This window comes from Nipponia nippon, unplaced genomic scaffold (assembly GCF_047370975.1).
Source record: "Nipponia nippon isolate SJK-2023a ecotype South Korea unplaced genomic scaffold, ASM4737097v1 scaffold_11, whole genome shotgun sequence".
In the NCBI taxonomy this organism is placed as follows: Eukaryota; Metazoa; Chordata; class Aves; order Pelecaniformes; family Threskiornithidae; genus Nipponia; species Nipponia nippon.
Genome location: NW_028262302.1, coordinates 22,097,607 through 22,108,391, shown reverse-complemented (window position 1 = coordinate 22,108,391; position 10,785 = coordinate 22,097,607).

Sequence of the window (10,785 nt, the reverse complement as noted above, 5' to 3'; positions counted from 1 at the left end):
AGAAAACAAGGAATAACTTGAAATAAAGCAACATAATCCCAAGGAAGTTGTCAAAACCAGAGGAGAGGTTATTTGCACTAGAGTTGGCAAGAAAATGTTGTTCGGCAGTTTTTGCTGAAAAACAAAAGAATAGCAAGAGGAATTTCTGATTTTTAATTAAAAAACATCCTCTGTTGTTGGCAGCTTTGGGCTGAAAGCAAAAATTATGGGGTTTTACCTCAGCATGCCAAACCCCTAAGTTTTGTTTGAACAGAACTTTTTGCGAGGGATTTAAGGTGCCCAGTTTTCCAACAAAAACAACGACAAGATGAGTAAAACTGAAATTTCCCAAGAATATTTCTCTTTGTTGGAAATCTAATTCTTTTCTTCAGTAAGAAATTTTCATGGAAGTTTTTTTTTCACATTCCGCTGATGAAAGGAGGATATCCAGATATAGCTGATAATAGATCTTTACTGTCTGAATGCAACTAGATGACATTGTTTTTATTGTTACTATTGTGTTGTGTGCTTCATAAATAGAGACTGGAAAGACAGTTCATGCCCAAGAGATCATTGTAATCTAAATATAAGTCTAGAGGCTTTATTTATAAAATGTACAGAATCAGGGTTTTTTAATTGCATGCAGAAATATTGTTCAGAGAAAAATACTGTGCACACATAAAAAGAATTTTAGTTCCCAGGATTTGGGAAAATCATAAACGAAAAATCATCCTATAAGTAAAAAAAAAAAAAAAAAGTTATCTGCAAATACCTTCACCAATTTCTCTGCAATTTGATCATAGCAGATGAGCAGAGGACTAACATAGAAAGCCTGGAAAAGACCTAAGAGCTCCTTGAAGTACCAGAAAAAGGAGGGGAGTCTGATGGCCAGAGGAGAGATCACGGATGCACTTAGAGGGTTTATGTAGGATATTGTTTCAGGTGACAGTTGATTTCCTAAATCACAGACTTCCTAAGATACATCTGAAGGTGCAGTGAGTAATGCACAAAGCACTGGAAGGACAGAGCTGCTGTTACACTGATTTTTATCTCTAAATTTCCTAAAAAAGTGTTTATTTCTTGGATGAAACCCACAAGAACTGAGGGGTCCAAGGGTGGGAAGGGAGAGACTTTCTCAAGGAAAGGAAAGGACCCATTTCCCTGCTATCGGTGGTAGCACGGTGGGATCAGGAATTCAGGGGCCAGGCTGGGGAGCCTCTGGCCGGTGGTCCGCAGGGGAGGTGGGACGTTCTGCATCTGCATCATGCACCAGCTCCAGAAGAGGTTTCTGGATTTAGCAAGCCGCTTTTGGCTGCTGGTTGCATTGGTCAGTGGCAGCATGTAAAGATCTGGCAGTACACGACCGGATCTGTGTGAGACTTGGCTGCCTGCACCATCTTCTCATGCACTTAATTTGAGAAATGAGTACATGACAGAAATTTCTGATGGCTTGATGTGACAGAAAACATCCACTGCTCTGTGAGCTGAAAACCTCCTATAAAGCCCCAGATCCAGGTGTAGTCCTATCTAAAGGAAACACCCGTCTGGCACTCTGGATTTGGAAAAGAAACTTTACTGGGGAAATTGTCAGAAGGTTTTTTTTGAGCATTCACACCAACAAGCTTTGGGCTATTTCTTGTCCACGGTTGTGCAACTGCCCTTCTGCCTAGGTCTTCAGTGCTGCCACTAAACGAGCCCCACACCGACCAGCCCTTGCCAAGGGGTCCGGAATGTTTGGGAGTGAGGAAAAGGGGCAGCCGGGTCCAGGGGGGACACTTTAGTTGTCTTCTCCCAGTCGTTGTGGCCATCACCATCTGCTCCACGTCTCTCGGATGGGCAGGTCCCCTGAGGTTGACTGGAAGGAGAGCAGAGCCGTGGTTTGCCGAACGCAGTCAGCGGGCGCTGGCAGCCAGTCAGCAATCGGGTACGTTCCTACCTCGCTCCAGCTATTTCATTTATGTGACAGTTTGTGGGAAACATCTGGCACGGCATCTGACTGACATGTCTCCAGCTACAGAAAGCTGAGAAAAATCAAAGCAGCCACAAGGGATAACAAAATGCCGTTTTATGTATCTTAAACCTCATTCTCTTCTCTCAGCCACCAGATCTAAGCCAGGGGTAATTCAGCTAAAGTCAGTGAAAGACAGGCTAAAGAGCATGAGCTTTGGTTAAAATGTTCCTGCCTGATGAGATGATCCCTGAACCAGGCCATCCAGGTTCCCTTACTTGCACCATCACTGATTTTGTGTGCGACCCTGGGCAAGTCATTTTTCTTGCCCTCGCCTCAGTTTCTCTCCCTAAATGAGGGAAAGGAGAGACTACTTTGGTCACGCATGTTGATATCTGCTGGTGTGGTCTAGAAGAGTTAAACGTAATTACAGCCATTCTGGCTCCATTGATGATTGTACGTAACTTCTGGTGATCATCCAACAGCCAAAGGTAAAACAGGACCAGGAGCTGGAGGGTGAAACTTTTTCAGTTCAGCCTGAATGTGTAGAGCGTGTTTTTAGGGCAGATGATGATCCACTGCAACGGCTTACCAGTGACCGTGGTGGATTCTCCATGCACAGTATCTACAGGTGGTCTGGGTTTTTTTCTGACATTAAAAATAGAGGTTCTAGAGGACTAGAAATGTGTTTTAACGTTCAGTTTTCCTTCACCCTACACCTGATGTTATTGCTACTATAAATTAAAGATAATACTATTATTTGAGGGAAACCCAGGACTCTGCAGGGCTCAGATGCACGATCCAGTTACTGCGAGTGAACAAGCTACCTCATGTCAGCTGAGATGTGGTAACTCTGCGGGTACTTGCTCCTACAAGCAGTAACAATAGCTCCCTACAGCAACTGCGCGCTATTTCAGTTTTGCTTTCCCCACCACAAGAAGTGCCATTCCACTGCCTTTACAAGAGGCAAAGCGTGCACACGGTTATAACAGTTGCCCAGCTCAGTTGGGCTGACAAGCGCTAGCTTGTCAAATGGCAGTAACTCGATCAAATGTCTGAGCACTAATATTGAAACTCCGCTGAAAATGAGAAGACCTTTTTGGAGATGTGTTCATTCTTAAGACGTGATAAAAGTGGATGTGGTTGTACGGCGGCGAAGTTCAAACAGGTAGCCCACAATCTTCTCCCCAGGTCTACGTGGAGCTCTGCAGCTTCATAACCAGTCACTGCTGCTGCTATCCAAAGTCACTGCTTAAAATACTCTGTGTTGTTGGAATACACCAGAACAGCCCTCCTCCCACATCCAGCCCCCATACAGAATGATCTGAATGCAAAAGAAATGACAAAAAGAGTGGTTTTGGAAATAATTAGGTCAATTAGAATATAACAAGGAGAGTGGTCTAGACATAGACAGCATTTAAATTAGCAACAAACTGCTCCATTTGGGTTCTTCACCTATTTAATCATCAATTCATCTATGCGAATTCCTAGCAAATTAGAGAATTTGCTAATTTAATGTACCCTGAAGGTGGTGACTAAATTATGTATCAATGTCACTGATGCCTGCTCTGTCTCAAGCGTAAGAGAAAAACAGCCAGGCTCTTCAGAGAGGGGCTTTGGTGTCACACACTCTCCAAGGATCACACAAAATGCTGTGTTTTAGAAAGGTCTGTAAGGTTAAAAAAGTCACTTTGGTTCTGCATTACCCAATCTGAATTTCATTAAACTTTTCTTGCCCCAACCTGAAGCCCATGTACAAAGCCGCCGGTAAAAGAGAGGGAACTGAAATAAATTTCACTCTCAACTTGTCCTGTACTCCAAAGTTGTAGGTGGCCATTTTTGAAGCCAAAGGTAATGAGCAATAATCACTTTTATAAGTGATACAGGATAAGCAGATCTAAAAGTGGGAGATGATACAGGAAGCCATAGCGTCCTCTTATATGATATGCTAAGAAATGACTCCTGTGGCTTGTATAGCACTTCTCCCAGGCCATACAAGATGCCATCAGTGGGGCTAACCCTTACCTGGGGTGAATCTGGCCCCTGTGGAAAGCCTGCACAAGAGGTATCCATCACTCAGGTCGCTCCTCTAATTGCAAGTGGCACATAAAAAAAAAAACTGTTCTGCCTTTATAATTGATGCCCTGCCAGAAGCCTGAGTGTCCTTCCTCTGGGGCTCAGACGTGATTCTCTCGCGTCCTTCTTCAGGACTGACACGGACTTCAGTGGGACTGAAATCAAGGTCTGAAGAAAACAAGTGCATGGTGCGTTTCCGAAAAGGATCTTTGCAGAAAACATGGGTGGGGAGAGAATGGAAGATGAGGAAGTTGGGTGGGGAACACATCTGGGAGGAAAACAAAACTGGAATTTTTGAAAAGTCCAATTTTATGCTGCACAACCCACATGTTTCACCCTCTTTCCCATTCACTTTCATTTTAGACTCAGTAGTTTGAGGAAGCCCCTACTGTGTAGACAGTAACAGATTGAGGATTCAATCTTGGGCTCTGCCTAGGGCAAAAAAGATGATATTATTTGTCACACACAGTAGCTCTGCTTAAACATCCCCTAGAAAAGGGCAAGCTCCTGTCTCATGAGACCAGGCTGACGGTCCCAGAGATCCTTCCAGGTATGGTGGATGGAGTGGTACCTCTACAGGTAAGAGGCAGCATCGTTCCAAGGTGAGGTGCGCTTTGTCAGTGCACTGTCATCTGCAGGGGTTTTGGAGAGGTTATGTGGTGACTTGAAAACAGGCCTACCGTCAAAGAGTTCAGATGCTTCTTGAGTGGTATTCAAATGCCTAGAGATACAGGGATGGGTGCAGCCTTGGCAAGATTTTAAAAGCAAGATAAGGAGAAATGAATAATTAGGCATCTGACTGGAGCTGAAAATTCACATCTCTCCTCAGGATTGGTGAACTGCTTTGGCTAAAGTAAGATGCAATTTGAATCTTTGCCAGTTGCCTGTATTAAACTGAACCCATTTTTTTTTTCCCCTTAAGATCAGAGATTGCTTTGTTCAGTGTTGGAGCACGTCAGAAATTCTTCTGGGAGCCTTGGAAGTCTAAGTGAGGGGGGATGGAGAAGAAGGAGTTACCATATTGCTGCATTTGGCACCGGGTGCAACCGAGCAAATGCTGCCTCCAGGTCTGGGTCTGTGATTCCACAAGGATTTTGATAAATTAAAGAGGCTGCATAGACACAGGTACCCACCTCGGGACCCCTCCATGCCTGTTTTAGGACATTTGGCTTGGTTAAATATAGACTCCAGAGTAGAGGGTTCCTCTGCTTACTCTGGGGCTGGCTGTTTTCAGAGAGATTTGCCCTTCAGCCCAAGAGCTTGCACAGACACCAGCTTTCTTCCATAGCCACTTGCTGGCTTTAAAATGACTTGCTCCCTTCCCAGATGGGCCCGATAACAGCAGGGAGCTGGCTGGCCCCAGGCCCTCGGGATTGTAAAAGGTTGCAGGCACCACTGCTGCAGCCCAGAGCAGAGCCAGGAGAGGGGTTACAAGAAAAACTCCCTTTGACTTCAGCAGAAAGTGAGATTATTTGTGCAATAAATGAATACAGCAAGTATATGCTAACATGGCCAGATCTGAAATGAAAATAAAGGCAATTTTAGCATTCCTTTACTTTACAGTGCCTGATTGAAGAATTTGGTCACATGGCAGGAAAGAAGGTCACTGAAGAGAGCTCTTTTAACAGAAGCTCATTCGTATTTCGGACTGGTCACATGCCTTTTCATTTGTGTCTTCTCTGACGTGACTCTCCTCTTCCTTCATCTTTATTTACATTCATCTGTTCTCATATTTTGCTTTGAATTGCAAGCAGACTTTTATCTACTAGCCAGTTTGAAAGGGTGGCAGAGACATCCCCACTCAACTCCTGTTTGCCCTGCATCCGAGAGGAATAATTTTTCCTAGTGGAAGAGCATTATGGCAATCGCATTGACACAATGCTGACTGGCCAAGATCAGTTCTAGAAACAAACTGTGGCACACGAGTGTTTCTACTCTTCCATTTGTCTCTGCAGTCAGGCACACGTCAAATACATTCCACGTCACGTCGTGGACCAGAACAAAAGGTTTGCATCTAAAACGGCGAGACTCGGAGATAACATTATCAGAAGTGTTGCATAGTGAGGCCACTGTAGCAAAACACAGATTTCTATCAGAGAAACATATATCATGCTCCGAAGGACAGCAGCGTTTGTAAAAGCATGCAGTACATAATGAGGAGAATTTCATCATGCAGAGCAAGGAGACGTGTCCGTGGCTACAAAGCAATAGGTTTAATTCATACCTGAGAATAATTTGATCTTCAGTTTTCCCCCATGCTACTTACTATGCCCAGACAGCTTGTACGAGTTATTGACGGGCAGAAATTGTCGGGGAGTTATGGCTTTTTAAAATCTGACTTTCTCAGCAGTTGCAAATGCAAGAGCAGAATGCTGATTAGCTCTAAGATGACATATGCATAAAAAAAAGGACCCCAAGAATAAAATAATTCAAGGCTACTTAAAATGAAGTGTGTTTTTGGTAAACATTATGCAAATAGTGATTTGGGGAATCTGAGCCCCGAGCTGAAAGCCAGGCTGAATGCATTTCCAGGGAATGTATAGTTAGTACCTCCACCGTGATACAATTACAATGAGCATTTTCGACTATTGCTAACTGTAAACAGAAATTTGAGCTGTGTGGGTCAACGTGGTGACTCAGCAATTAAAGTTACTTCGTCCTGCTGCAGTCAGAGGACTGCAGTTTGGTTTCCAGCACCACGTTTAGGATTTCCAGGGGGAACAGGAGATGAGTCAGGGAATTAGAGCAACCTTGCGTTACTTAACTAGTGCTCGTGGCTTGATCAATGGCACTGGGAAGGCTCTGCTGTAGGGAACCCCTGCAACAGTGTCGCAGTGTGCTCGCTCTTACAGAGCGCCGTGGAGGCTGCCAGCGCTGTCAGATGGTGGGGGGGAAATAGGGGAGAGAAGAAAAAAATATATACGGTCAGCAAATAATGTGAGAATTTACTGTAGCATCACATGGCAGATAATATTTACCCCATTGTGCACAAACTGATACATACTGTATCCCAGCTGTGATGCAGATAGACACAAAACTTTAGATCCCACGGCTCAGAAATGCTGTTATTTCCAAGGTACAGCCACTCACCAGTAAACCAGAACGCACACAAAACCCACAGTGTTCCTAGAGCAGGGGCGCGTCCTCGCCAGTCAGCTGCAACGTCAGGCAGGTAATTACCAAATGGCTGGATAAAATGAACGAGGTCTTGTTTATCAATCAACGTACTATTAATTAGCTCACGTGTCCATTTTAATTTAAGTGATTTGTATTAATAAAGGTCATCCGTGCAAATTGTATGGCATACCTGCAGGGATCTGTGCTTGTTCCTGGGCTTAACTTTCGGCAGATATTCTAACCTAGGAAACCTCTTCATGATTTCAAAAATAATATTTTTTTGAGAGATAACTAGCTGTGTAACTGATGGCTATTTATTAATACAACCTTTACATGGAAAACCGTCACCTAACAATTGCGTCTGAAATAAAACCAGAATAACAGTGTTACATAAGACACTGTCTAGCTGAAGACATGTCATTAAAAAGCTCCAATGACACACATAAAGGGGGAAACATTATTTGCAAATTATAATAATAGCTTTCCACATCTGTTCTCATGAAGAGGGAAAGCTGTGTGGCTGATGGTATTTTATTTAAGGTTTATATCCATACATCCATCCATATTGCTTTACATTTTGTAAAAAATCTATGACTCCCTTCATTTTACCTTTTCTTACTTTGTTAAAGGCAGTGCTGTAGCTCAGGTTACGCTGGGGTTGTCATTATTCCAGGATCAGGTTGAGCCTCTTCTGGAACTGAATCGTCCCAGGTGTGCTTTCAATTTAAAAATTACTCTATGAGAACAAATATTAGGGCACTCACAGCTGCTTCTGTGCTACTGAACTTGATTATTATTTTATCATTTATAGGATTGCCAGAGCTCCCTGGTGCTGGGTGGTGTCCTGGCACCCCACAAGAGCCACCGTCTGCCCCAAGGAACCTATAATCAAAAACCAGAGAAGGGGCTGGGGGAAGGGAATTAATCAATGATTGACTTTCTCTGCATTAAATACAGGAGTGTCTGAGGTATAGAGATTAAATGACTTGGCTAGGTTATGCAGAGAGTCTATAAAAGAATTGGGAATTGAAAGTAGCTCTCTTCCATCTAAATTCAGACATGTTGAGTCAATAACAAGACTGATTTCCATGTCAGTAGCGTTTGGAGGCTTTAATCAGGTTTCATGTCCTATTATGCTGGGTACTGTGTAAATATAGAATAACAGATACTCTCTGCAGGCATGTCCTTAAACAGATCCCTGCTGGTTTCAGTGGAACTCTACACGTCCAGAGGGGTACCCTGGGGTAGGTCTGATTTTCTATGTAGGGATGAGATGCAGTAGGTGGGAGTAAAGCCTGCAGGATTTGTGGGGAAGAGATTATAAGTAATGGGATCACAGGGGTGCTTGCGTAAGGTATGCAGTGTAGCAACTTTGTTGATCGCTTATTTTATTTTGGAAGAGGGTAAACGAACAAGGGAAAATCATAAACTTTTTCAGCAGAAGTCTGGTACCTATATGCTTTGAAGTATCTGAGTACTGGTGTTTTACTGAATTGCAATGTTTTCCTGCCAAAGGATAAATCAAAAACACTTAAAACAACTGCAGCAAAGCTCTTTTCCATTATTTCACATAAATAGTCTGTAAGTCTTTAAGTCTGACTTAAAAGGCGGGATGGTGAAAGGTAAATGGAAAATAAAGATGCTATAATGGGAAGAACCGTGAGCACGTTTGGAGGACATCTGCTGAGATGTTATCGGTGGTGAAGAAGCCCTGCCCATTTGGTGACATCATTTTCTACAACTTCCAGCGTGTCCTGGCAGGCTCAGGGGCTGCAGCGGGAATGCTGTGCGAGAGCCAGGCTGGATGCGGCAGAAAAATACAGTGGACCTGATTCCCTCCAGGCTGGCAACGAGTATCTGGCCGAGGAGCAGCTAGTTCTCCAGCCGAATGCAGATGACAAGGCTGAGGGCAGTGAAGACTGCAAGGCAGGTCAACAGGTTGATTTCTTTCACAGTTGCCTTTATTATTTTAATATTTAGCATGTATGTTAGACGAGCACTAAGAAGCTCCTGCAGAGACTGTGCTCGGCACTGGACATGGACATGCCAAGAGGTAGGTCCCGTCCCACACGGCCCCGAAGGGATGGCCCTGCTCTGCACAGGCTCTTAGGGGACCCAGCTTAACGCATGAGCCGTTCTGTTCAAGGCTGGGATGGGAAGTTCAGCAGACAGGCAATGTTTGCAGACTCGAGGTCCAAGAAAACCAGCGTTATGTGCTGAGTATGGTGAGGAGTGGGGTGGGCAACCAAACAGGTACTTGTTATATCAGCACACATGCAGCGTTTTTTAGCCTGAATTTTGCAGTGTTTGTGCATATGCCTGATTCTTATTCCTAATATCTTCTTAAACTTCTTCTTCTTCCTAATATCTTCTTAACTTCTGGATACCATCAGCTCACACAGCAGCAACGTTTTCAATGCCCACGTCTCCATTAGCATGTTTGAATCAGGAGTGTGTTTTTGAAGCAAATCTGATCATACTGACCTACTGTGCTTCAGCTTGTATCACGGACCAGTCTGGGAGCGCGTGAACTGGGCTTCCTTCCAGTGAACCTAAAGCAGCGATGTCCTCCAGACCAGTTCACGTGAACTCCAGCCACCACTGGGCACACAGTCCACGGGACCCCGTTACAACCAGCCTGAAGCACTCCCACTTCACTCAAACACCTTCAGTGTGAAGACGAGGTCCTCGACACCAACTGAATCGCTCCAGCAAACCACTCCTCCAGGGCCACTGCTGCTCCCGCAGCCAGAGCGCGTCCCGGCTTGTTGCCCACAGGAAACTTCAGGCCGGGGGGAGAGGAAAAGGGCTCAGGCTTGGAGAGGAGCCCTGCCCCTCAAAGCAGGATGGACACAACTCGCTTTGGCCCCAGGGTGTAACAGCCACAAACCCATCTGTAGGCACAGCTAACAAACCCAGCGTAGATGTAGCCAAAGGCTAGTAAAAGCACTTGGAAGTTTTGTGACAATAAGAAGTCAGGCAGAAAAGGAGACCTCACTGATTTCATTGAGGGCAAGCAGTAGTCTGAGCTTAAACTTAATTAGACATCAAAGAACTACAGGAGAGAGATGCTTTAACAGCAAAAAAAAAAAAAAAGAAAATTACATACATATATTTTAAAATATATATTTTTATATATATAAACATTTTTATCTATTTTTAATATATATAAATATTTATATACTATATAAATTATTACTGGGACTCTCCTTTCATAAGTCTGCTTCTTGTACTATAAATAAAGCAGAAGCTCCTCTCTCTCATTGCTCCATAAGCCATTGCTTTTTGGTTGGTGTCTGATCGGCATGACTGCAGAAATGAGGACGCAGCAGGGCTCTGAAGTAGAGAGAGCACCAAAGATACAAATTTATCTTCCCTCTCTTTTCCTACTTTTATTCATGATAGTGTCATCTCTTTTACCTATGAGGTGTGAATACAGATGAAGACATCACTAATTATGGCTGCCGTAGCAAGAGGGTCAGACCAGAATGATGCTGCAATGGTCACTTCTGTCCTTCAAAGTTTCTAAACTATACAGTTTTGAGGAGGTGATTCAAAGGGTAGCAGATTTTCATGTGCATGCAGATGCCATTAAAAATGCACTGAAGAAACTAAAAACAATCCCTTCTCTTCTAATGTTAACATACAAATAATAAAAAAACCTG